The 26,239-nt window shown below is 41.1% G+C and overlaps 1 protein-coding gene across 2 annotated transcripts in view; it reads right to left on the bottom strand.

The window, feature by feature from the left end:
• LOC126484104 (uncharacterized) overlaps nucleotides 1–26,239 on the bottom strand; it is an 857,095-nt gene that overhangs the window by 12,091 nt on the left and 818,765 nt on the right. The window lies entirely within an intron of this gene.

Raw genomic sequence — 26,239 nt, 5'->3', positions numbered from 1 at the left:
CTGCGGCTGTAGCAGTCGTGCGGTTCCGGACTAAAGCTTCTAGAACCGCTCGGTCACAACGGACGGCGTTGTCACTTAGGATTTAGTGCAGAATACTGAAGAACGTCTCTCTGATCACCGATCGACGATTGACGTCCTGGATGCAGGTTTTCCAAACATTTTACGAACTGTTGTTCATGAAATCGTAGCTGATTGACTAAATTATCGCAAGCTGTGTACATGATAGGCGCCCAAGATGCTAACGGAAGTACACAAAATAGACGAAGTCAGTGTCGCTCGCGAATTCCTTGACCGTTTTGAGATTGAATCCGAGACTTCTAGACTTTATTGTGACAGGATATGGAATTTGGGATTTCCACTTCAAAGAGAAAATGACAATAAATGCAGTGGCGCCATACTCATTCTCCTTCAGCCAAAAAATTCAAAGCTCAGGAAACAGCGAGGAAAATCCTCCTGTCAGTGTTTTGGGATCGAATAGGGGTTCTGCTCGTTGATGTTTTGGACAGAAGTGAAACAATAAATGCTGTAAGTTACTGAGAGAACATGAAGAAGCTTCGCAGTCATACAAAACAAATGTCGCGGGATGCTATAACGGGACGCGTCTCCTTGATGACAACACACGTTCGCACACCTCTCATGCAACACAAGAGTTGTTGACTTCGTTTGGTTTTGATGTTTAAAGCCATCCATCTCATATCTACAATCTCGCACCTAGTCACTATCATCTGTTCACTAAACCGAAGAAACACCTTCGTGGCCAATGTCGATGACACAGGACCCAAAAAGCTTGTTCCGTGAATGACAAAATGTATTGAGATAAATGGTGAATATGTGCAAAACTGTTGCAACACCTCTACTACAATGAATGTAAAGATTATTAAAGTAAATTCGTTTTTTGTACTTCAAAAGCCAGCCGGGGTGGCCGAGCGGTTCTAGGCGCTACAGTCTGGAACCGCGCGACCGCTATGGTCGCAAGTTCGAATCCTGCCTCGGGCATGGTTATGTGTGATGTCATTAGGTTAGTTAGGTTTAAGTAGTTCTACATTATAGGGGACTGATGACCTCAGCAGTTAAGTTCCATAGTGCTCAGAGCCATTTGAAACATTTGTACTTCAAAAATTTCTTTTAACCTTACTTTTCCGATTAGCCTCGCAGCTTTACAGACAACTGCGTTGAATTAAAGATATTGTGCTGAAGATCTCAAGCAGTGTTGGAAGGAAACAGTTATAGTGATTGGACAAGTAACAAAGGGAGTCCCCTCAATAATTGCTTTTGAATTAACACAGATTACTAATACATGTGAATTACCTTCCACTTAACTAATAATTTTGTGAATGTTGAAGTGGTTGATAAGAAAATTGGAGAGCAATTCCGCGTTATACAAGACACATTTCTAGTTTTGTTTTCATCCAGACGTTCTTCAATACTTTTGTGCTATCTTCAGTGCGTTTATTTGTTTATATTCTTTTTCACATGAACAATTGGATGTTAATGATAGTAGCTTTGCGTCTACTATGCAGTCTACAGCTTGTCATACTTTTTGCTACTCTAGTGTTTTTTCGTTTTTTGGTCGTAGTAACATGCTCACTTCTTCTGCTTTTGTCATTACACTGAAACGAGTCTTCTGGGGTGAAGTCAAATGTGGCACACGAATATTGTAATGATACTAACGTAAACTAAATTGAAACTATTACATTACAAACCATATATGTCTCTGATGGGCTCTATAAAGTGAATCGCTGACTGTGCGCGACCGCGGAGTCAAAGATACTGCTTCTGGTCTGAGATTGTGGTGTTGGAGTAGGAGAGCACTTGGCGCGCAGCAGTGGGTAGCTGGCTGTGACAGAAAGAGGATGGAGTAGGCAGTGGTGCTGTGCTCTGTAAAGCCACCAAGTATTAGATTATAATGTAGGAATTATGAGTACATGTATTATTGCAAATAGAAACGTGGAAACAGAAGTCTTCTCGGAGGCAAGGTAAAGAAGTTAAATTTTTATGACTTTCATTTTGCCAGCACTTTAGTGTAAATGTGTTGGCTGACAACTGGTAACAGCGAGTTCTATGTTGAGTAACTCCAGAATGTACGTACACAGATTTGATGTATAGGCTAGTTAGATATTTCGCTTTTGCAACGTTTCTATGATTTGATGACTCAGTTACTTATACATGGTGTGATGATTTGCCATTATGTTTGTTTAATGAGTTTAGATAATACTTGCTGTATAAATGTCATTGCTTGTGACTCAATTAGTAAAAAGGGAGTAATTTCTTTGAGTAACGTAATTTCAATTGTCAGTTGTTTTGAAATGTCAAGGTTCATTTCGAATACAATTCCACTATTTAAAAAGTCAGTGTTAGTGATTCATCCAAGTCACTACCGCCTCCATGTCCTGTTCATATGTTTTTAGACATCGAATTTTCTTAAATGTTTTCATTTATCAGCCAAAAGAGTTTCTCGTATATTTCAAAGTATTACTGCCAGCATTGCACACCGCTGAGCCTGTAGCTAGTATATTCTGTTCTTCTTCATGAACATATCGCGATCCACCGTTGGTGGAGGTAAGACAATTGTATTTATTTGTTATGTGCACAGGGACCAAAGTTATGAGTTTGGAACAGTGCCAGAGGATTCAGTACTTAAGGGGCTGAATGTATATTTCGGTGACTGTATTTCTTTACTGGCACTGGGAGTTGCATTTCCGAATCGCTTCCTGTAAAGATTTTGCTAACAGTAACACAGGGTAAGCACACCATCTACAGTTACAACACGCTGCACGATAACTCAAGTTTTGTTTGCATTTCCAGTTGAAGTATTCATTCATGGTGTTCCAAAGAAATGAAGAAATAACATTACACTAAAGAAATATAAAATGGTTCAAATGGCTCTGAGCACTATGGGACTTAACTACTTTGGTCATCAGTCCCCTCGAACTTAGAACAACTTAAACCTAACTAACCTAAGGACATCACACACATCCATGCCCGAGGCAGGATTCCAACCTGCGATCGTAGCAGTCCCGCGGTTCCGGACTGTGCGCCTAGAACCGCTAGACCACCGCGGCCGGCTAAAGAAATGTAGAAAGAACATTACAACACATGTATTTCGTACAATTTGTTTCCAAGCACAAAGTTTCCAGTTCAGGCATTCATTCAAGGTGTTCCACAGAAATCAAGAAATAGCATTACACTAAAGAAATATAGAAAGAACATTACAACACATGTATATCCTACAATTTGTTCCCAAGCACAAAGTTTCCAGATCAGGCATTCATTCAATGTGTTCCAAAGGAATCAAGAAATAACATTACACTAAAGAAATATAGAAAGAACATTACAACACATCTATTTCCTACAATTTGTTCCCAAGATTGCGTTGCACGAAATCGCAGGGAATAAATCATAGAAAACACTTTAGTAATCACAAAAGTAAAAGAAATAACTGTGTTGCCTCGGCAAAAACAAAGAAATGAGCATCACTACATCATAAAGTTTGACAGCCCCTAGACTGTGTAGCAGACCTAAAGCTGCTATCAAGAACATGGTTCAAATGGCTCTGAGCACTATGGGACTTAACTACTTTGGTCATCAGTCCCCTAGAACTTAGAACTACTTAAACCTAACTAACCTAAGGACATCACACACATCCATGCCCGAGGCAGGATTCGAACCTGCGACCGTAGCAGTCGCACGGTTCCGGACTGCGCGCCTAGAACCGCGAGACCACCGCGGCCGGCTGTCAAGAACATGCAACAACGTCATGTGAGAAAGAAAATAAACAAATAAACGCACTGAAGGCAGCACAGTAAGTGCTGAAACACGTCTGTATGAAAACAAAACTACAAATGTGTCTCCCGTAAGTCGGAATTCCTCTCCAGCTTCCCCTGAACATTAATCAAATATAATTGGTATCCTTCTCACACGGTACAGACGTTGTAGTAAAGTCCACTGGAGTGAAAGGAAAGTAGGAAATTGTTAATTACATTTCAGTGTGTCTTTGTTAACTGGCGAGAACCTGTTTACATTTTCCGCGACCCCCACGGGCAGGCAGTGTAACGCCAACATAAGCGTATCGGCCTAAACCGACGTCTGAATCATGTGCTGGAGTGTTTTGTGCCAGTATCAGCGGTCATGGGCTAGGCGTGGTACACTGACAGATTACTCCGTGTTGTGGCAGAGTCAGCAAGTTCTTCTTCAAGCCTGTCTACTTCCGGTGCGTTCCCTCCAGTCCGGGCCTGGTTGCTAACTTGCTGAAGCGCCATGAGAACGAAGTTAGCTTGAGTGGATTAAGTCTGGCACACGACAACGATAGCTACGAATCTGTTACTTCAGGACGATCACAGAGGAAAATTATTCAGTAACAACATTATGTTGAAGTTGTTGCTGCCGTCGCTTCGAATGTCGGGCGAAAATCGACACTGGCAGCTTATCTTTCCTGCTTGTCATGGTTAATATCTTATCTGTGTGTTTATGAATGTTATTTAAATGTTATTGTTAGCAATTACATTTGACCGATATATGGCGTATACGGCTCGCCTTCCTCTGTTATCAGTTGAATACCGTGTTTGACCATCCTAACTTATTATCTCAAGTGATGACCTTCAATAATCATTACGTTATTGTGATAATTTAGAAAGTACTAAATCTGGGTAGTATTAGCGCCACGCAATCGCAGTTACCTTTTCTTCATATTCTGCTTTAGCATTTTTAATGATTTCATTGTACCGAGTTATTATAGTAAAACTATCCATATTTAACACGTTATTACACGGAAACTAATTACCATACGAGTACCCAACTTGGTAGCGTTAATGGCAAGGGCATGGGGAAAAGAAATAATGCAGAATCAATTCAGTTGAAACACTTTTAATATGCTTTACGGTACATCATACCATTACATAACGGTACCATTACTGCTACAATACGGCGCTCATCAGTGTCCAGAAGAGTCTGAATGCCCAGCACTGCGTTCTGAACAGCAGAACGTAGCATGTCCGTAGGTCCGCTGTCTAATTCTCTTGGTACGCTGCGCTTCATATCAACACAAGTGTGAATGTTCCCATGATAAACTCTGTCCTTGAGGTAGCCCCAAAAACCATAAATTACAGGGAGTGAGATCAGGTGATGGTACCGGCCAAAGATCTGGAAACGGTCGGCAGATAATTCGATCATTTCAAAATGTGTTCCGTAGAAGCAAGTGAACTCCACGATCAATGTGTAGTGAGGTCCCATCTTACATGAAAACTGTGGAGTTCAATGCGTCTCTCTCCTGTAGGGCGGGTACGATACGCTGCCGAAGCATATCGCACTAACGCTGACCAGTCACACTGGACGTCTTTGGTTCATAAATGGCTCTAAGCACTATGGGACTTAACATCTGAGGTCATCAGTCCTCTAGACTCATAACTACTTAAACCTAACTAACCTAAGGACATCACACACATCATTGCCTGAGGCAGGATTAGAACCTGCGACCGTAGCAGCTGCGCGGTTCCGGACTGAAGCGCCTAGAACTGGTCGTCCACAGCAGCCGGCGACGTCTTTGGTTCTTGAGCGCTGACCTGTTCAAGAAAGAATGGGCCAATGCGAACGTAGCCGTGAAGCCACACCATACGGTGACATGTTCACCATACAGAGGAACTTGTTACGCAGTGACTGAAGCTGAAGAACCCCCACACTCGTCAGTTCTGTGTGTTCACCTCACCCGTCAGAGAAAACTGAACTTCGTCTGTCCATAGGATGGTCCAAGGCCAGCCCTAGTCAATTTAAATCCTTGCGTAAAAGTGGAGAGCGAAGTCAACACGTCGTTGCGTGTACTGTGCTGCAAGCGGCTCTAGGGTATAGATCTTGTACGGGTACCATTCGAGTATGCTTCGAAGCTCCTACCGTACAGTGGACCACGGAATGTTCAACAGTCGTGACACAGCACGCGCAGCCTGACGATCGGCAATTGCGTGCAGTGTTGTCTGCTATAGCAACAGCGATTTCATCAACCACATGTGGTGCAACCTGTCGTCGGCCTCTTCCCGGAGAAACGTCCAGTATTGCAGTTGATTCGAACTTCTTCATCGTGCTCCGTGAAGTATGCGCAGAAAGTGGACCCTTCTGTAGTCCGTTCAGCCGGCGGTATTCTCGAAGGGCAGCTCCAGCATTAATGTTGTTTTGATAATACAGCTACACAAATAATGCCCTACTCTTTTTGTCCAAGCTCATGCTCACACGTCAGACAGTGGACTGCTATTGGTCAGGTGTGTAAGAGTATGAATCACGATGAGTAATCACGGCATCTGGTGGCCATTGTTGGAACTGACCGGTGGCGCTGCGACGCATGGAATTCATGCACCCTATACTCTGGACATAATGCTACCAAGTGTGGTACTCGTACGGTAATTAGTTTCCGTGTTACAACGTGTTAAATAGGGATATCTGGCATATTAAGCATTGGGTTGTTTAACGAAGTACAATTGGCAGCCCCCGTGTGTTTCTACAGCCCAATGTTTCTGATTGTCTAAAGTAGAGTCTTAACAATTTTAATTCTCTTTTTAATTGTGTTTCTCTCTCTCCGATATATTTCTGAGTCGTTTGTTATCCTGACTATCATCATGTTGCCTGGTTTAATGCTAACATGAACGCCCGTGAATCTAATTATTTCAGCGAATTGTCTGTGTTAATAAAGTATCAATGTAATTATGTTCCCTTAATAGTGCTGAAGTAAGAGTTATTTTAATTATTCAAGTAGTCATTCCAAGGAATTTATTTCTTAGTAATTTCACAAATATCGTGTAGCAACTGAAATGAATAAAGGTTGTTCTGTTCATTTAGTAAATGTCGAGGTACGGTAACGAAGAAAACATTGTTTTAACTCTGTAAGGACGGTTTTTTGAGAAGGTCATGATAATTTAGCTTAGGAAAATTTTTTGTGCAAATATCCTTGTTAGGAATTGTTCTTTTTCGTGTTCTGGAACTTTAGCACTCCAAACTACCTGCCTGCTCTCCATATAAAATACAGTACTGCCTAGACTGTTCATTCCATTCAACTGGTCCTGAAATTCTTCTTCACTTTCACTGGGAATAGCAACGATATCAGAGAATCTTATTGATGTCCTTTAGGAATAAACAATATGGACTGAGAGTAAACTGAAGAAACATGGTACTGATAATTCTTTGACTGTTGTTTGTTAATAGCAAGATTTTCGATCATTGTTAGTTCCCTGCCATTTGCTCTTCTATGTAGAACATAACATAATGTAATAAGAAAGACATTAATTAAGAATCTCATCGGCAAAGCTGCAATCTTTCTTTTTTCAGTTACGAACGCCTTTAACGCTCTGACAGGGTGATACGACAGCCACACCTGAGTGACCTACATATTATTTCCGACACAGATTACAGGAAATCCTATAAATTCCACTCTGTTCTAGAGGTGAGATCACGTCTTAACTGTTGAACATGTGAGCAACAAGTGTTCCCAGTCTAAAAAGCTGGACTGTATTTTCTGGATTTTAGGTTGCTCATAAGCACCTACGAAGTCTACTTCATGTAATAGGTGGGGTCCATGTTTTACTAATGTGATTTAGTGCTTTCTGAGGAGGAAAGAACTTCTGTATCAGACTTAGTGACCAAACACAGTTTCATTATTCATCCTTACCAAAGTAGCAGAATACAGGTAATATTTCTCTCCCCATTACGTAATATTCTTGTTATAACTGTTTCACATCCACATTCTATAGACTCCTTTCTCTTGTCGCCCCCTCGCCACCCCCCTTTTTGCCTGTTCATCACGTTCACCAGTTTATATATATAAAATAGCAGTCTGTGCCATTACTTACTTGTACAAAATTTTTGGCTTATAGATTCCTACATTTTAATCTTTGTGTTTAAAGTAGTGCCAAATTCATTTGAGCAGAGCTACTTTGTGAACTTTATTATGCTTGTGTTTTGTATCGATATGTAATAGTGAAATGCCACACATCTTAGAAAAATAATTGTTGTACAGCTGTGTACTTTCGACGATGCCGTGTAGACTACCTGTCAAGTATTAGTAGCTATGACAACAGCCTAAAAAGCCGAAATACGGATCATAGCGAGCTGTTGAGTAAATATTATTGTGAAACAGCAATACTGTGTATCTAAGTTTTTAATATCTACTTCTAAATCTCTATACGTACTCCGCAAGCCACACTTAGGTGTGTGGCGGTGGGCACCTTGTACCACAATTAGCCACTTCTTTCCCGTTCCACCCGCAAACAGAGGGAATGCAACTGTCCGTAGACATCCGTACGAACCCCAGTTTTTCTTATGTTACATTTGTGCTCTGTACCATAAATATATGTAGGCAGGAGTAGAATCGTTCCGAAGATCTTAAGAGGCTGGTTCTCCATATTTTTTCAGTACTGTTCCGCGAGAAGAACATCATGCCTGCAGGGATTCCCGCTTGAGTTCACGAAGCGTTTCCGAAATACATGCTTGCTGCTTCGATATCTTCCTTTAATCCGACCTGGTAGGAATCACAAACACTCGAGCAGTACTCAAGAATGGTGCGCACCGGTGTTCTGTGCGCGCTCTCTTTTACAGATGATCAACACTTTCCTAAAATTCTGCCTACGAACGTAACTGACAGATAGCAGCACACTACTAATGCTCGAATGTTCCTAGATTATTTTTCCTACTCATCTGCTTAAACATATATTTTTCTACATTTAAAGCATCACAATAACTAGAAATTTGGTCTAAGTCTTGTATCCTCCTATAGTCACTCAACAACGACACCTTCCCGTTCACCTCAATGTCATCATCAAACAGCCACAAATTGCTGCCTGCACTGTCCTTCAAATCGTTCACGTATGTAGAGAATAGTAGCGTGCGCATCACACTTTCCCGTGGCGGTCTTGGCGATACCCTTGTGTGTGATCAACACTCGCCGTAGGAGACAACGTACTGGGCTCTGTTACTTGAGAAGTCTCCCATCCACTCACATATCTTGGAAGCTATCCCATATGCTCGCACGCTTGTTAAAAGTCTGCAGTAGGGCATTGTGTCTAACGCCTTATGGAAATCTAGGAATATAGAATCTGCATGTGGCCCTTCATCCATGGTTCACAGGATTTCATGTGAAGAAAGGAAATGTTAGTTACGCATGAGCGATGGTTTCTAAATCCATGCTGATTTGTGGACAGAAAATCTTCCATCTCAAAGAAATCGGTTATACCCGAACTGAGAACATGTTAAAAAATTCTATAAGGCACAAATGTTAATGGTATTTGTCTGTAACTTTGCGGATACTTTCTTCTATCCTTCTTAGCTACAGAAGTCACCTGCGCATTTTCCAGTGGCTGGAGACTGCGCTGGGAGAGAGATTCGCGATGAGTGCTAGATAAGTAAGGGGACCATGCATTAGAGTACCATCTGTAACACCGCAATGGCATTCAGTCAGGACCTGATGACTTACTGTTTTAAATTCGTTCACAAACAGTCCTGTTAGAGGAACATCCGCAACTGAGTATTATACCAGAGGTTGAAAATACCGAAATAGCTATAAAGCTCTTTCGTTATACAGACCGGTTTCGGGCTCTTATAAGCCCGTCTTCAGGTGTCTAATGTGGTCGAACAGGAGTCAGTTCTGCGCTCGTAGGTAGCACACCTCGCCTTGTACATGCCCACCGAGGCGTTCGTGAGTCACAACACCAAGTTACGACACCTGAAGAAGGGCTTATGAGAACCTGATACCGGCCATGTCATAATAAAAGAACTTTACAACTGTAGCGGTATTTTAAACCTTTGGTAAACTCTTTCAGTTGCTTCTCTGCGCTTGTCCTCCATATGGAAGTTCATACGACAGTCAAATGACGGAATGTTTGTACGGTACCCTTCATGCGCACGTGACGGCATACTTTTTTTAACTCTTTCTGCTGCTTCTCTGCGCTAGGCTTGCCTATTACCTTGCCCTCCATATGGGAGTTAGCACGACGGTTAAACGATGGTAAGTTTTTACGATTCTCCTGAGTGAATGCGTTTTTAATTGAGAGATTCACAACTTTACTTTCGCTGTCTTCTAACACCAAACAAGACTCCTCAGTGAGTGACTGGGCAGAAGCTTTAGACCTGCTTAGCGACTTTACATAGGAGCAGAACTTTCTCAGGATTTGGTAAGACGTTTTCCTAAGGTTGTTGTTGTAGCATGCTTTGGCCATCTATCTTCTTACAGACGCACGAATTTATATTAATTTTGCGTACCTGCGCGTTCTGTTTTCAGCCGAGAGTACAAAAACCTGCTCTTCCTCAGCAACTTCCGAATTTTGTTAATAAAACACGATGGGTTTTTTTCCGTTCTTGATCCACTAACGCGGCACATACTTCTGCAGGACGTAACTTATAATCCCTTTTAAACTTAGTCCGTAATTTCTTTATATCCATTGAACTGGAATTAAATCATGTCCATTCACTTTTTCTCCACTCATTTTTTGCGTGGGTTTTAGCAACTGCTCTTTCCAGGAAAAATTATCTCCTAGCCTTCTTGAAGCATTCATATTCCTCCAAGTACCTACGGAAGACTCCATAAATATTTAACAGAGGGATTCCCAGCTGACACAATGAGGAAGGGAATCCGTCTAAAATACCTGTTACCGAAGAGAGAGGTTGACTGAACACCTTATAGGGCACATGGAACATATTCTATTCTGTTATGCGGAGCTACAGGGTGTTAACCAAAAATAGTAGATGGGTACAGAGATTGGAATATGCAGCAAATTGTAATATAGAACAAATAATTAAGGTTGATGGACGTTCAGTTCTGAGATGAGACTGGCCTCATAAGACGTCAGGAGACAGCACAAAGTTAGTAGTAAGAAAATGAAAAACAGGAGTATCTAATGGTAATACAATTGTCTTGGTAGCTTATATACTTTTCAATTATCATCTTAAGACAAATTACGGGATAACACTACCATCAGGTTTGTGATATGAAGCATAGAGTATCAGACAAGAAATTAAAAGGCACAGAGTGGAGCAACTCAGTGAAGATGAAAAATGTATCTGCCTACATTAAAGTGCCTGTGTCAGTATAGGCAATTAAGGGGTTAAAAACAGTGTTGGAGGCTACAGCGTACGTTTCACGGACTTCCGCATACATGTTTTTCAACTTTAGTTTTGTTTTGATACATGCTTTTTAATATACTGTCTTTTATTACGTATTTTGTATGACAGATCTGATGATGTGGTATACCTAAGGGCGTCACAAAGTGACCAATTAAACTTATATTGGCGACCAAGATCAGTATACTAACGTTTAGTGTTAAAGATGCCCCTAGCTCTCCTGAGGGACTTCTTGTTCAACGTTATATAGGATGACTTCTTCCTTTATGTGGCCACATCGTCCGTAGTTGCTTTACAATTCTTGAGGGTATTTTTGTTTTGTCGCTGGAACTACAAAAATGTGTGATATCTTTTTTTTCAAAAGACGCGTTTCGATTTATTGAGGTAAAGAATCATCAGTGGTCTGAAATTAAGTTATTTAGATTTTCATTTGCTTTAGGATCGAAAAACAGATTGTTAACCATATATTGGTTTGTATTTACGGGGATTTTAGCTTGATTCTTGCTTACATCGGGAAATGTCGTCTGCTAGCACATCGTTGATGTTTTTCTTCTTCAGACACTAATAGTTGTCCAATTTTTAGTTGTTCTGCAGCACTATCCTTTTCATATGGTTTTCACAGCACACTTGCTTGCACAGCGCTGTGTTCGTTCGTTTTTATACTTCTAGAATACTTCTACTATGTGTTGTGCTTTTTGTTTTGCAGTGTTGCCAACATAACCTTGGTACTACTTTGTCTGTAATATTTTTTTTTTGGATAATTATATGTGTGTCACAATGCCATTTAATTTTGTTAGTGTGTATTTATATATCGTGGAAGAGAAGGGAATGAATAGTGATGGAGGTTTTTTTTATTGGGTGGGGAAGGAGAAATGGTGAAAGGTGGACATAGGTGTATAGTAGTGTGATGGAGTGTGAGTTTATAGGAGAAGGTGAGTAACAAGCAGTGACATGAAACTGGGAGGGAGGGGGTTGAGTGGGAGTGTACGAGGGGTTGAAGGATAGAAAAGGCTCTTTTCTTCTTCATGTAACTGCATCAATTATTGTATATACAGTCTGGTTTCCGATATTTATTTGGTCACTGAGCAACTTTTTATTATGTGTTAATGCTTTGTGTATGTCGAAATTTTCTCGGAAAGGGAGGAGGTGTCTGTCTTGACTAATTCTTATGATATTAGTAAGGTACTGTAAGTACCTATATACTGTATATACATATACATATATATATATATATATATATATATATATATATATATAAGTTGTATAAGTATATAGTGCAATACTGACTCTACGACTTTTTTTAGAAGCTAGATTAAGAAAAGGCAAATCTACGTTTCTAGCATTTGTAGACTTAGAGAAAGTTTTTAAAAATGTTGACTGGAATACTCTCTTTCAAATTCTGAAGGTGGCAGGGGTAAAATACAGGGAGCGAAATGCTATTTACAATTTGTACAGAAACCAGATTGCAGTTATAAGAGCCTCGGACACGAAAAGGAAGCAGTGGTTGGGAAGGGAGTGAGACAGGGTTGTAGCCTATCCCCAACGTTCTTAAATGTGTATATTGAGCAAGGAGTAAAGGAAGCAAAGAAAAATTCGGAGTAGGTATTATAATCCATGGTGAAGAAATAAAAACTCTGAGGTTCGCCGATGACATTGTAATTCTGTCAGAGACAGCAAACGACTTGGAAGAGCAGTTGAACGGAATGGACAGTGTCTTGAAAGGAGGATATAAGGTGAACATCAAGAAAAGCAAAACGAGGATAATGGAATGCAGTCGAATTAAGTGTGGTGATGCTGAGGGAATTAGATTAGGAAATGAGACACTTAAAGTAGTAAAGGAGTTTTGCTATTTGGGGAAAAGAATAACTGATGATGGCCGAAGTAGGGAGGATATAAAATGTAGACTGGCAATGGCAAGGAAAGCGTTTCTGAAGAAGAGAAACTTGTTAACATCGAGTATAGGTTTAAGTGTCAGGAAGTCGTATCTGAAAGTATTTGTATGGAGTGTAACCATGTATGGAAGTGAAACATGGACGATAAATAGTTTGGACAAGAAGAGAATAGAAGCTTTAGAAATGTGTTGCTACAGAAGAATGCTGAAGATTAGATGGGTAGATCACATAATTAATGAGGACGTGTTGAATAGGATTGGGGAGAAGAGAAGTTTGTGGCACAACTTGACCAGAAGAAGGGATCGGTTGGTAGGACATGTTCTGAGGCATCAAGGGATCACCAGTTTAGTATTTGAGGGCAGCGTGGAGGGTAAAAATCGCAGAGGGAGACCAAGAGATGAATACACTAAGCCGATTCAGAAGGATGTAGGTTGCAGTAGGTACTGGAAGATGAAGAAGCTTGCACAGGATAGAGTAGCGTGGAGAGCTGCATCAAACCAGTCTCAGGACTGAGGACCACAACAACAACAACTTAAGTGTATAGTAGTGTGATGGAGTGTGAGTTGGAGGAGAAGGTGAGTAGCAAGCAGTGAAATGAAACTGAGAGGGAGAGGTTGAGTGGGAGAGTATGAGGGGTTTAAGGATAGAAAAGGCTCTTTTCTTCTTCGTGTAATTGCAATTAGTTACTTTACATAGAGCCTGGATTCCGATATTCATTTGGTCACTGAGCAACTGTTTATTTTGTGTTAATGCTCTCCGCATGTGGAAATTTTCTCGGAAAGGAAGGAGGTGTATGTCTTGATTAATTCTTTTAATATTAGTAAGGTACTATAAGTAAGAATTCAGGTCAGATGAGATCAGAGAAAGAATATCGAAATGGAGCACGAACTACCATAATTAGATAACGGAACACTATAAACGTGGAAGGAGTGACAGATAAAAGTTGGATCAATAACTCTTTGTACGTAAAAAGAGATGAAGGAGTCTGAAACTCAGAAAAAATACGTTTCTTATCGAACATCAGTCGTAAAGTTTTCGACGTTTATTTCGCATCTTATAGCGTGTCTCCGAGTGCGCGAGTGTGAGGACGCGAGGGAGACGTGTGCCACCACGCCCTCTCTTAGGTCCGTTTATATTGAAGCTGGCGAGTTTGAGAGCGCCCGGAATCTGGCAAAGGCGAGACGCGCAGATTTGCCAGCCCTGGAAATGATATTTTTCCGGGGGCGGACAGATAGTGGCAACCCGCGTGCGAAGGGAAGCAAGGCCGGGTGAGGCGGGGCGATGCCCACACCCCATAAAGGCCGTAGACGCTCCAAGGCCGCCGTCGCTCCGCCGGGCGCTGCCAAAAGCGCCACGTATCCGCGCAGCGTCCGGCCATTAAAAGAAACATAAAACACGTTTTACTGGGTCGATGGAAATCTGGGGTACTTTTGCCGTTTTTAACGTCCGCTGAAAGTGCGCTTTTCTCGTGCGGGACCAGCAGCTGCACGGCGCTATTCGGGTGGAAGCATTATTACATTACTCGCCTGGCCCTGGTAAACATCAAAGCTGTTTTGAAACGTATTCTACGTTCTATAATTCTTCCTTTTCTTCGCGCGTACTATTGTGTACCTAGTACCAACGATTTTTAGTCACACGTACAGTTTAATAGGTCACAGCTGCAAAGTAGTAACAGAAAACCTTTACAGATGAAAGGAAAAACCGTTAGAAGCCGACCTCGGGGAAGACCAGTTTCGATTCCAGAGAAATGTAAGAATACGCGAGGCATTACGACTTCTCATAGAAGATAGGTTAAGGAATACCTGCGTCTATACCAGAGAAGGGTTTTGACAATGAGCGAAAGGCTATTTACAATATGTACAGAAGTCAGATGGCAGTTATAAGAGTCGAGGTGTGCGAAAGGCAAAGCAGTGGTTGCGAATGGAATGAGACAGGCTTGTAGACTATCCCCGATGTTATTCAATCTGTATACTGAGCAAGCAGTAAAGAAATCAAAACGTATTGGGGGAGGAATTAAAGTACAGGGAGTAGAAATAAAAACCTTTAGGTTTGCCGATGACATTGTAATTTTCTCAGAGACAGCGAAGGACTTGGAAGAGCAGTTTAGCAGAATGGACAGTATCTTGAAAGAAGGATGTAAGATGAACATCAAGAAAAACAAAATGAGGATAATGCAGCGTAGTCGAATTAAATCAGGTAATAAAGAGGAAATTAAATTAGGATATGAGTTTTACTATTTGGGAAGCAAAATAGCGTATGATGGTCGAAGTAGGAAAGATGTGAAATGTAGACTGCCAATGGCAGGAAACGCCTTTCTGAAGAAGAAAGATTTGTTAACATCGAGTGTAGACTAAGTGTTGGGAAGTCATTTCTGAAAGTAGTTGTGTGGAGTGAAGAGATGTATGGAAGTTAAATATGGACGATAAACAGTGTAAACAAGAAGAGAACAGAAGATTTCGAAATGTGTTGCTGCAGAAGAATGCTGAAGATTAGATGGCTTGATCACGTAACTACTGAGGAGGTAAATAGAATTGGGGAGAAGACAACATAGACTGAATCTCCAAAAATGTGTTCATAACTTTAATTTTTAATACAATTTTACTTGAGGAGCGAAATGTTTCTTCCTTTCCCATATTGTTCAGTGGGACCAGCAGCTGTACAAGATTTAACCATCTTAATTAAGAAATCTGTAGACAAAATACTACAATTACCACAAACATAAATTATGATAAAGGTAAATGGAATGGTATTTCAGCAGCAGCCTGCTTATGGATGCTGCCAGCAATCATCTGATCATGATATTGATTTCAATGTAACAACGTTCAAATGGTTCAAATGGCTCTGAGGACTATGGGACTTAACTTCTGAAGCCATCAGACTCCTAGAACTTAGAACTACTTAAACCTAACTAACCTAAGGACATCACGCATATCCATGCCCGAGGCAGGATTCGAACCTGCGACTGTAGCGGTCGTGCGGTTTCAGACTGTAGCGCCTAGAACCGCTCGGTCACCCCGGCCGCCTCTGTAACAACGTAGTGTATGATCTGCATCATCTATTTTAACCCCCGAAGCATCAGTCCAATAATGTTACCTAATTTCGCGGTGACTTTAATGACAAAATGAGTGTTGAGTGATTAGTTTCATTAAATTCGAATATTCTTGTCATTCCTGACACAATCGCTGTGGCAGTTCATGAAGATTGCTGGCTGGTGATTCGTATGAAGTTAACATACTCCCACTCCATTTTACGCATACTCTACAGGTGAAAAGTCACAGGACCCAGTAGGCAATTCCAGTATCCGCGTATTCGTCTAAGAATCCGCGGTGAGAACTCCATTTCGAGTTCTAACATTATCGTGATGGAATGTTCCATCTCTACCCTGGTCATGAACGGCGTGGCGAAAAGGTTTATCATTCTTTCTACCTGCTGGCGAACATCCAGCTTCCATGTTAGCATGACAAAGAGTTGTAATATCCGCGACTATATTTTATTCAGAACAATTTTCACGACAGCACTGTGTGTGGAATTTGAGAGAACATTCTCGTGACATTAATGAAAAAGGACTTCATCGATATTAAAATAATAATAAATAAATAATTATTGTCAGTGACATAATTTAATTTTCTGTGAAAATTATATCTCAGACAATATTCATGGAAAAAGATAATGGAAATATTCATCTTTTGATATCTGTGATTCTTCTAGAATATTTCTTCTTGTTGAACTGTTGGAATGTTCGGATGTGATTGATGTCTCGCAACACAGCGGTCTGAAAAAACTGTATTATGTTGTTAATTAATATTTGATAAATGGAGTCTCTGTATCAATGAAATGACTTTTCTTTGTTTAAAGTTTTATTTTATTGTAATTCTCGTCCTACATAAATGTTAAGTTTTCTCCTCAGCTACAAAAGATGCGCAGCCATTAACGCTATTGTTCTTCAGCGCGGTTGATTGGTAAATGCTGAATAATAAGCGATTAAAATTGAGAAACATTTTCAAACGTTAATGCGTATAGTGAAGTTACAAAATGATGTAATATATATCATGTGTGAATAGTAAAACATTGCCTGAAGCCGAATCGATAAGTGATTGCCTTATGTTAACGGTTATCTTATTGAAAAAGTGCAACGTCTGTTTTAAATTTATTTTCTACACGGACATGAAAGTTGTTGGTCATAACTGCGATAATAATTGTGTACTGCTCGCCCAGAGCCCACTTTGAGGAAATAAATTTGACTTAGATTGTGAAGAATCTTTAAATATAGTGCAAATGGCATCTTACGTGATATAAATTCTCTTCTGCTGATATGTTAAGCCTGGTTACTTCGTAATAACGTTTATGAAATATTTTGACAGGAAAAATGCATTAGTGTAGTGCGCGCATAGTACTGTGTGAGAAAACTGTTCACTTTGCTTAAAGAAAAGTGTTGCTACCTCGGATAACAGTAGCGTTAAATTAGCCGGGAAAAACAGTGTTTGAATAAAACCTCATATTAGCGCACACTCCACTGCAGAGTGAAAATCTCATTCTGGAAACATCCCGCAGGCTGTGGCTAACCCATGTCTCCGCAATGTCCTTTCTTTCAGGAGTGCTAGTTCTGCAAGATTCCCAGGAAAGCTTCTGTAAAGTTTAGAAGGTATGAGACGAGGTACTGGCAGAAGTAAAGCGGTGAGGTGGGGGCGTGAGTCGTGTTTGGGTAGCTCAATTGGTACAGCAGTTGCCCGCGAAAAGCAAAGGTCCCGAGTTCGAGTCTCGTTCCGGCACACAGTTTTAATCTGCCAGGAAGTTTCATATCATCGCACACTCCGCTGCAGAGTGAAAATCTCATTCAGGAAACCTCATCTTACTTTGTTAATAAGTAACTAGTTTTTTTGTAATCTTACTGAAACTGTACAACGCGCAATGAAACCACAATAGTCGCACGCCACAGAGTTCCCGGTACTATAATGCTAGGAACTGCAGAGCACAGGTCTCGCAAACCGCTGGGTTTTCTGACCTTTTACCAAATCATCTACGGACTTGTTGACGTCAATCTGATCACCAGTAAAGAAGCTAGGCTCATCGCTGATCACTACATAGAACCACTCATTGACTCAGTTGTCTCTGGCTCCACATCATGCTTTGCTCAGTTGTACGTGTTAAACGAAGGATGGTAACTCAAGATCTCAACAAAGCCTCGACTGATCTCCTACCGTCGGTTTGTGCCTGCAACGAAAGTTGCTTTAAACAGCATATTGATCATAACCAGTCGGATAATTCCGTGACCATGTGGAATGGTGAGTGCGTGCGCCCACCTAGCTACATTGCTGTCCTGAGGCTATCTCTTCACAACTCGTTCATTCACTGCTTCTAAATGTCGCTGCGACCTGCAACCTACGACCGTGGTCTCGTGGCAGTCAATCGACCTATCCCACACTTGGAAGATGAAGATAAGCTCCACAAGTACATTCTTCAGGCATACAGCGTTGCGACATCTACCTGGGTATTTCCAGTAATGTTAGATATAGTACCAATCACGCATTCCCAAAATTCTCTATCTCTGGGGCCAGATAATTTCAGTACCGAAAACGCTGAAACTGAGTTCACATGGGAATGAAATTTTAAGTACGACAACCTATGGAAGTGGATGTAAAAGACTATCATTTTGATAGCGTTCAGATGATGTTTGTGAGGAATATAATTTTTGATTTCCACTAGTGTACGCTATATCACCAAAAGTACATTCTAAGATAAAAATGAAAGACGACCCATCACGAAAGATTTATCCGAATGGGGCGGATATCGGTAGATGTGATGTACATGAAGAGACAAACGAATGATTACAACTTCAGAAAAATTTGATGGTTTATTCAAAAGAATGAGCTTCATAAATGAAGCTAGTCAATAACGCATTCCTCCATCTTTGGTCCTTATGTAAGCAGTTATTCTTCTTGGAATTGGTTGATAGTGTTCTTGGCTGCCCTCCTGGGACATACGGTGACAAGTTCTATCCAACTGGCGTTATACCGTCAAAACACCTAGCTGGTTGGAGTGCCCTTCCCATAATTCTCTCAACGCCCCAATTGGGGAGAGATCGGGTGACCTTACTCGCGAAGATCGGGTTAGACAAGCACGAAGGCAAGCAGTAGAAACTCTCACCGTATGAGGGCTGGCCTTATGTTGCTGAAATTTAAGCCGCGTATGGCATGCCATGAATGGCAACAGAAAGGGAACTGAAAATCGTTGACATGCCGTTGTGCTGTAAGGGTACTGCAAATGAAAACCGCAGGGGTCCTCCTCTGCAAAGGAATGGCTTCCCAGAACACCAATCCCAGATGACGGGCAGAGTGGTGGGCGACAATGGGTTGGTATCCCATCGTTGACGTGGGCGTCTCCAGACACGTCTTCGGCTTGGAATTTCATAGACTCGAGTAGAATTGTCTTCAGTGACGAGTCCCACTTCAAATTAAGAACCGACGATTAGTGAAGATTGATCTGGAGACGGCCGAGACAGCCGTGGGATACCAAAAATGGATCAAATGGCTCAGAACGCTATGGGACTTAACATCTGAGGTCATCAGTCCCCTAGAACATATCACTACTTAAACCTAACTAACCTAAGGACATCACACACATCCATGCCCGAGGCAGGATTCGAACCTGCGACCGTAGCGGTCGCGCGGTTCCACACTGTAGCGCCTATAACCGCTCGGCCACACCGGCCGGCCGTGGGATACCATACTGACTGTTGTTCTCCATACGTCCCGACAGCCAGAGTGGTAGTCAAGCGCGCCATTACGTTTCATATCAGGAGTGCTTTCGGTGTCATACACAACAACAGTCTCATAGCACAGCGGTACGTCGACGGTATTCTACACCCCATTTTGTTGCCCTTCGTAGCAAGCAATCCGAGCTTACATTTCACGACGATAAGGATCGGTAGCATAAGTCGAGAGTTTCTATGGCCTATCTTTGTGCTTGGCAAATCTTACATTCGCCAGCAAGACTGCGGCTGCCCAACTGAGACCGTTTGGCGTTCCGGCGGTTTGACGATCTAATGTGCCAGCATTTTGTACGATTCAAAATGTACCTTTGGAGCACAACGCCATATGAAAGAAAATCGTCAATCTTGGGAAAATTAGAAAACAACAGAATCGAAGAGTTTTATTTTTAATATTTATCGTTCCTTTTTGCATCGCAGTGCCACACTTATTTTTATGATACCAGTAATTTCGATAAACATATTTCATCCTCAGGTCTGTGTAGATGAGTTAGCAACCATTAGCATCCATACAGCACTACAGATCAAGATCATGTGTAGTTACATGACGTCTGAGGTTCTGGTTTGAATCACAGACGCAATTCCAAACCAAAGAGCTGTGATGTGTTAATTTTATTGTGATACAAGCTCGATCCGTGCTTTCACACTCCGTGGGAAGTTATCTTTCACCAGTTCAGACAGCTATCTAAAATAACCGGTTATGGTTCCTGGAAAGCAGGCGGCTGGTTCTATGCGGCAAAATTTGCAGCTATTTCTAAACAGCCGCCTGTTGGTGTTCCAGCATAACTCCGACGAAATCTCGCAGCATACTATATCCACACACTGGCCTTAGTGACTGTCTTGCCAGCCACTTTCCCCAGCTTCCAATGCCAACTAGTCAGTTCTCTGTTGTTGTCCGTCTGGACTTGGCAGGTACATCGGTCTTAAGTCCGAAGCCGTGGTTTCTCCCGAGCACGTATGCGAGCGCGTCACATCTGCTGCTAAAACCTAAGAGGACTGCCGCACAGCTAGTACAAAAACCCCTCTTCGACTTAGAAATTCTCGAATACGTCGCAGTCCACCAGTCACCTTCGGGTGTATCACAAGATGCAGCAGATCGTCCTGTCTACGCGTATAACACGCAAAACCATTTCCATGCAGTAATTCATTGACACACCAAATAGCCTACTAAGCCAAACTGTCAGAGATTAACTGAAAAACAGTGAGAGATCAAGAAGTGCCACTACACGATCGTGGCCTGCAGGCAGAGTGAAGATACATCACTGCAGCCTGCATTGCTAAACAGCCGTTCCGGTCCATTCTTCACGGTCACATTTAAAGGTTGCCACAGAGAACAAAAATATTGTTTTCGATAGACCGCACAATAATTGACCGCATTTAAATATTTAAAATGCTGTCTTAACCTACTCACAAAGAAGTACTACATTACCTCTTTATGAGATTATATTAATCCAGTATCTGAGAATGAAAGCAAATAGCGATTTCTGGCAATACTTTACACACAAGTTTAAAGCTTTGCGAAGCTTTCTCTCGTTGACACTTGCGACAATATTATGAAAGGAAAAACATTTATCGCTTACTACATTTTCGCGCTTTATGCAGTAATAGTGTCGCATCAGTTGACATTGTACTTTACTACATAGTCAATTTACAGAAATTTTGCGGACCTATACATGTATACCACTGAATATAGCTGCAAAATGATACAATTGTCGACAAATAGTTCAGGAGAAGTGACGTCATAAAAAAGAGATTATTTATTTATTTATATGGCCGAAAACACTAAAACACAATACGAGTATCATCTAAAACTGTAATCTAATACAAAGTATTTTAGATGCAGGTGCTGGCAATAGACTAAACGTTGTCACTTAGACAGAAGCGTAAGGCATTGTATAGGTGCTAACGCTTGCTGCGACACTCAAACTCCCGAATTGGACGTATCTACACACTAAGTTCTCAAATTTGTTTATGTAAGTTTCAAAGTAAAGGTAGACTAATCTTGTTTATGGATGCTTCGGTTACTTCTTAGTAAAACAATTCCATATTCAAGGCTGAATAAGAAGTACACTGTCTTTGTTATACTAACAAGTACATTTTTTCTGTTAGCAAAACAAAAACAATGCAGTTCCTATTCAACCTTAAATTTAAAAGATAATGTCTCCCAGCCCGATCTGTACCACAGTCTGTTGTGAGAACCAAACAGAGCTCCTTTAAACCTCAGGCAGAGCTGACAGCATCACTTTAAGGACTATAATCTCTGCCGTGAGGAGTGTCTGCGCAGTCTAGGGCGTTTTCCCTCGGTTCGCGCGGCTACCCCCGTCCTAGGTTCGAGTCCGTCCTTGGGCATGGGTGTGTGTGTTGTCCTTAGTGTAAGTTAGTTGAAATTAAATGAATTATGTGTAAGCCCAGGTACCTACGACCTCAGCAGTTTGGTCCCATACGAACTTACCACTATCTACCATCACTATCATTTCCTTAACATCCTCTCTCTCTTATTCCTCATCTACCTGTCATATACATAATGCGGGTTAATTTTTTTAAAATCTGAGAGAGTGAAGGTTAGGAATGTTTGGTATTTCTTCAACAACTTTGCAAGGTTTGAAACAGCAAAACACTCCCGAAAAGCCGTGTTGTATCACCTATTTGTCTAGGGAATCCTTTGTCCGCAGCTCGTGGTCGTGCGGTAGCGTTCTCGCTTCCCGCCCCCGGGTTCCCGGGTTCGATTCCCGGCGGGGTCAGGGATTTTCTCTGCTTCGTGATGACTGGGTGTTGTGTGATGTCCTTAGGTTAGTTAGGTTTAAGTAGTTCTAAGTTCTATGGGACTGATGACCATAGATGTTAAGTCCCAGAGTGCTCAGAGCCACTAGGGAATCCATTCTTTATAAAGGATAGCATGCAAATGCTTTTACTTGTAAAGCATGTAATAATTAACGGCAAATCCTGTTTCAATGACAAAAATAAATATAAAAACCTGCACACGTAATAACATGAACTAGCAGGTCACAAGTGAATAACTGTTGAAGGACGTCTGTTGGCTGTGGGCGATATTTATCACTATGCAAGCAACGAAGAGTAGCTAAACATCCTATTTTAAGAACTAATTTTGAGCTGAGGGATAATTTTGGTTTTATTTATAGCTTTTTCGGTGTAACAACATATTTTTTGACTTGTGCCATGGATAAGGAAAGAAAAGAAAAGAAATTCACTTTCAATGAAGTAGAGCTCCCCGTAACGAAAAAGACAACGATATGAATATTACCCAATTAATGGTAATTACGTTGGGAAAAAAGGAAGCTTATTTGGGAAACAAGGGTTGTGGTGTATTTCAGAAATATTAAAGCAGCGCCACTAACTGATGAATTTCTTGTAATTCATTTTAGCGAAATTTTTCATGAGTCCATAAATAAAACACAACATTGTTTTGCGAAATTGATACTCGTATGTTGATCAGTGGTCAATTGTTTAGAATGAAGCTTTATCCAAGCAGAGAGCGCCTGAGCTGCTAAATGAGTTGCGACCTAATAAACCAAGCCTGCCACACATCCCGCCGCAAGGCACGCTACAGGCCGCCACAGTGAATCGAAATGTCCTTAATCTAAGCCTGCAAATTAATGTGTCCCTGTCACGCAAGCAGAGGCCCGGTACAACTTCCATCGTGTTTTAGAAGAGATTTAATCTAAGCGGCGACTCTTGTTTGGCGACCAAAGCAAGTCCCAACTTTTTGCCTCCTCAGGGCGCGTGACCGGAGAGAAAATTACCGTTGCACCGAGGACATCACCTGGAACACGGGACAGCGCGAACGAAAACGCCGAAAAATCTAGAAAACCGAAAAAGAGGAGAACATTTCTAACGTTCATAGTCAGAATAAAACAATTTTTATGACCGATTACTTATTTGAGTCTTTGTTGCTATGGCGATTGGAACACAATTTGTTTATTCAGCCTGAGCAGATTAAGGCCTTCTAGCCGTCTCTTACATGAGACCAGTATTGCAGAAGTTCAGTAGTTAATGTTAATAGAAATAAAATGACTGTAAACCTTATTTCAATCTATCTAACGAGATTATAGGAACTGGCTAATTACTAACAACAATACCAGCGGTGTTAGCCCTCCTAGTGCTGCTGCTGTTAGCAATAATAACAATTATGGTAATAAAAGTGGTACTCATCATCGCCAGTTTTGTGCAGTGTTAGCAGGTCCTTTACGTCACCACTTCTTGCGATCTGGTGACTCCTTCGTAATGTTGCTGTAGGTGCTGCCGTCTATTATATCATACAGCATCTGAAATCTCTTCCTCCCTCACATCCTTTTCCCTTCCACATGCCCCTCCACTCAGAAACTGTTTTTATAATCCTTTCTTGCTTTCTTATAATATGCCTAATCAAGTTTCGTTTCTTTTTGTTTTGTTTCATCCACTTGCTCTCACACTTTTCTCAGTACCTCCACATTTTTCACTCTATCTATCCAACTTATTCTTTCCATTCTCCACCATCTCCGCAGTACAACAGATTTGCTCTTTCTTCCCCAGTGACCACATTTCAGTGTAATACAGGAGGACACACCAAACAACATTTAATATTATCCTTTTCCTCAAGTGTGTGTCTATATTGCTGCAGAAAATTCCTCTATTCTTATTAAGTGCTATTCTGGTTTTAATTTCTGGAGTGCTCTTTCAGTCGACTTCCATCCTACGTCCGAGGTGTTTAAGGCATTGCACATAATATAGTACTTCTGCATTCAGCGTTATCTTTAGCTTTCTCTTTCCTCACAGTGCGCATAGTTTTCTTTCTTTTGTACTGATTTTCCTTCCACAAATCTTTCCTTCAGCTTCAGTGGTATCCACTACATCCTGCAATCCTATTTAACCTGTTGCTAGGAACACCATGTCACCTGCAAAGCTCAAACACCATATTGTTCTCCCTGCTATTTTTACTCCCTTGTTATTTAGTTGGTTGCAGTGAATCACATTTTCGAAGTACAAATTGAAGGGGGTAGAAGGCAGACAGCATCCTAGTCTACTCCTTTTCCATGTTCTATCCAGTTGTCTTCTTGTAAATTGGCTTTCACCTCTACCAACGCAAATACATTAAAATTTCGTTACCAGGATGAAGACTGTGATCCCATATTGATGTTGGGAGCAGCTTAACATAGGACGTGGACAGACTGAATGGCATTAAATGTAGTTTGCATATTGCGATTTGTTAGTAACTCTACGCTGTATGACTGAAAGAGAAAGGAACTCGGATTTCTTTTCTGATTGGCTGCCGGTTCCGCACATACAATAGGTAAAAACCGACACTGCAGATTATTAATGAAATTACGCCCATGGCGCATTGCTGCCGCGTCAAAATGTGGCGTCTTCCCTGCTAGAAATGCTCAATAATAAGGCCATAATACAATGGATGTTAAGATAAACATGTGAAATAATAAAACAGTACTTAAGTAACTGAAAATAAGTTAACATGTTGTGAAATCACAGCAAACACAGTCCACGATGCTTACACTGCGGAGTTTGAAACCAGAAAGACAAGTGCGAATATCCGGACCCCACCTGGCTGGCCTCAAAAAACTCTGAATGCTGCACCTTCATTCATTAAACAGATAAACAAATATAAACATCTACCCTTTGGTCGCGAAAGTTTACATAAAGTTTTATACGGGAAGTAGTTTTTTATTGTCGTTGTTGTTGTTGTGGTCTTCATTCCAGAGATTGGTTTGATGAAGCTCTCCATGCTACTCTATCCGGCGCAAGCTTCTTCATCTCCCAGTACCTACATCCTTCTGAATCTGCTTAGTGTATTCATCTCTAGGTGTCCCTCTACGTCTTTTACCCTCCACGCTGCCCTCCAATACTAAATTGGTGATCCCTTGATGACACAGAACAGGTCCGACCAACCGATCCCTTCTTCTAGTCCATGTGTACCACAAATTTCTATTCTCCCAAATTATATTCAGTACCTCCTCCTCAGTTATGTGATATACCCATCTAATCTTCAGCAACTTTTTATTAAAATGTGTATTATACCTTCTAACTTTTACTGATGCTTTTTGATTTAAAACTTATAACTTTATTAGTCATCCGGTCTTCCAATCCACAGTCTTTTTCCTTATTACGATTGCAAGCTTACCCCTGGCCTCATTAGCCAAAGTCTTTTAAAGATCTGTAAAACACATACATAGCTCTCTTCAATTTTCAGTAAACGCCTCTTCGAAAATTCGCAAGACTGGTATTATATCTCATTCACCTACATTCCGTCTAAAGCCAGATTTCTCTTCAGCCATCATTTCCTCCATTATATATTCCTGTCTTTTATTAATGATTCCGAAAATAACTTTGGTTGCATATGAAACGATGCTAGTTGTCACTGCATTTGTTGTTTCCTTGTTTCTGTGGCACTGGACTTACTATTCTTATGAGAAAGTTGTCCTGCCATTCACTACCATCACTCATTTTGTTACATACCAGTAACGTCAGTAGTCAAATATTTCAG

This window comes from Schistocerca serialis, chromosome 6, assembly GCF_023864345.2.
Source record: "Schistocerca serialis cubense isolate TAMUIC-IGC-003099 chromosome 6, iqSchSeri2.2, whole genome shotgun sequence".
NCBI classification, from domain to species: Eukaryota; Metazoa; Arthropoda; class Insecta; order Orthoptera; family Acrididae; genus Schistocerca; species Schistocerca serialis.
This window is presented reverse-complemented; position numbering and strand designations above follow the sequence as displayed.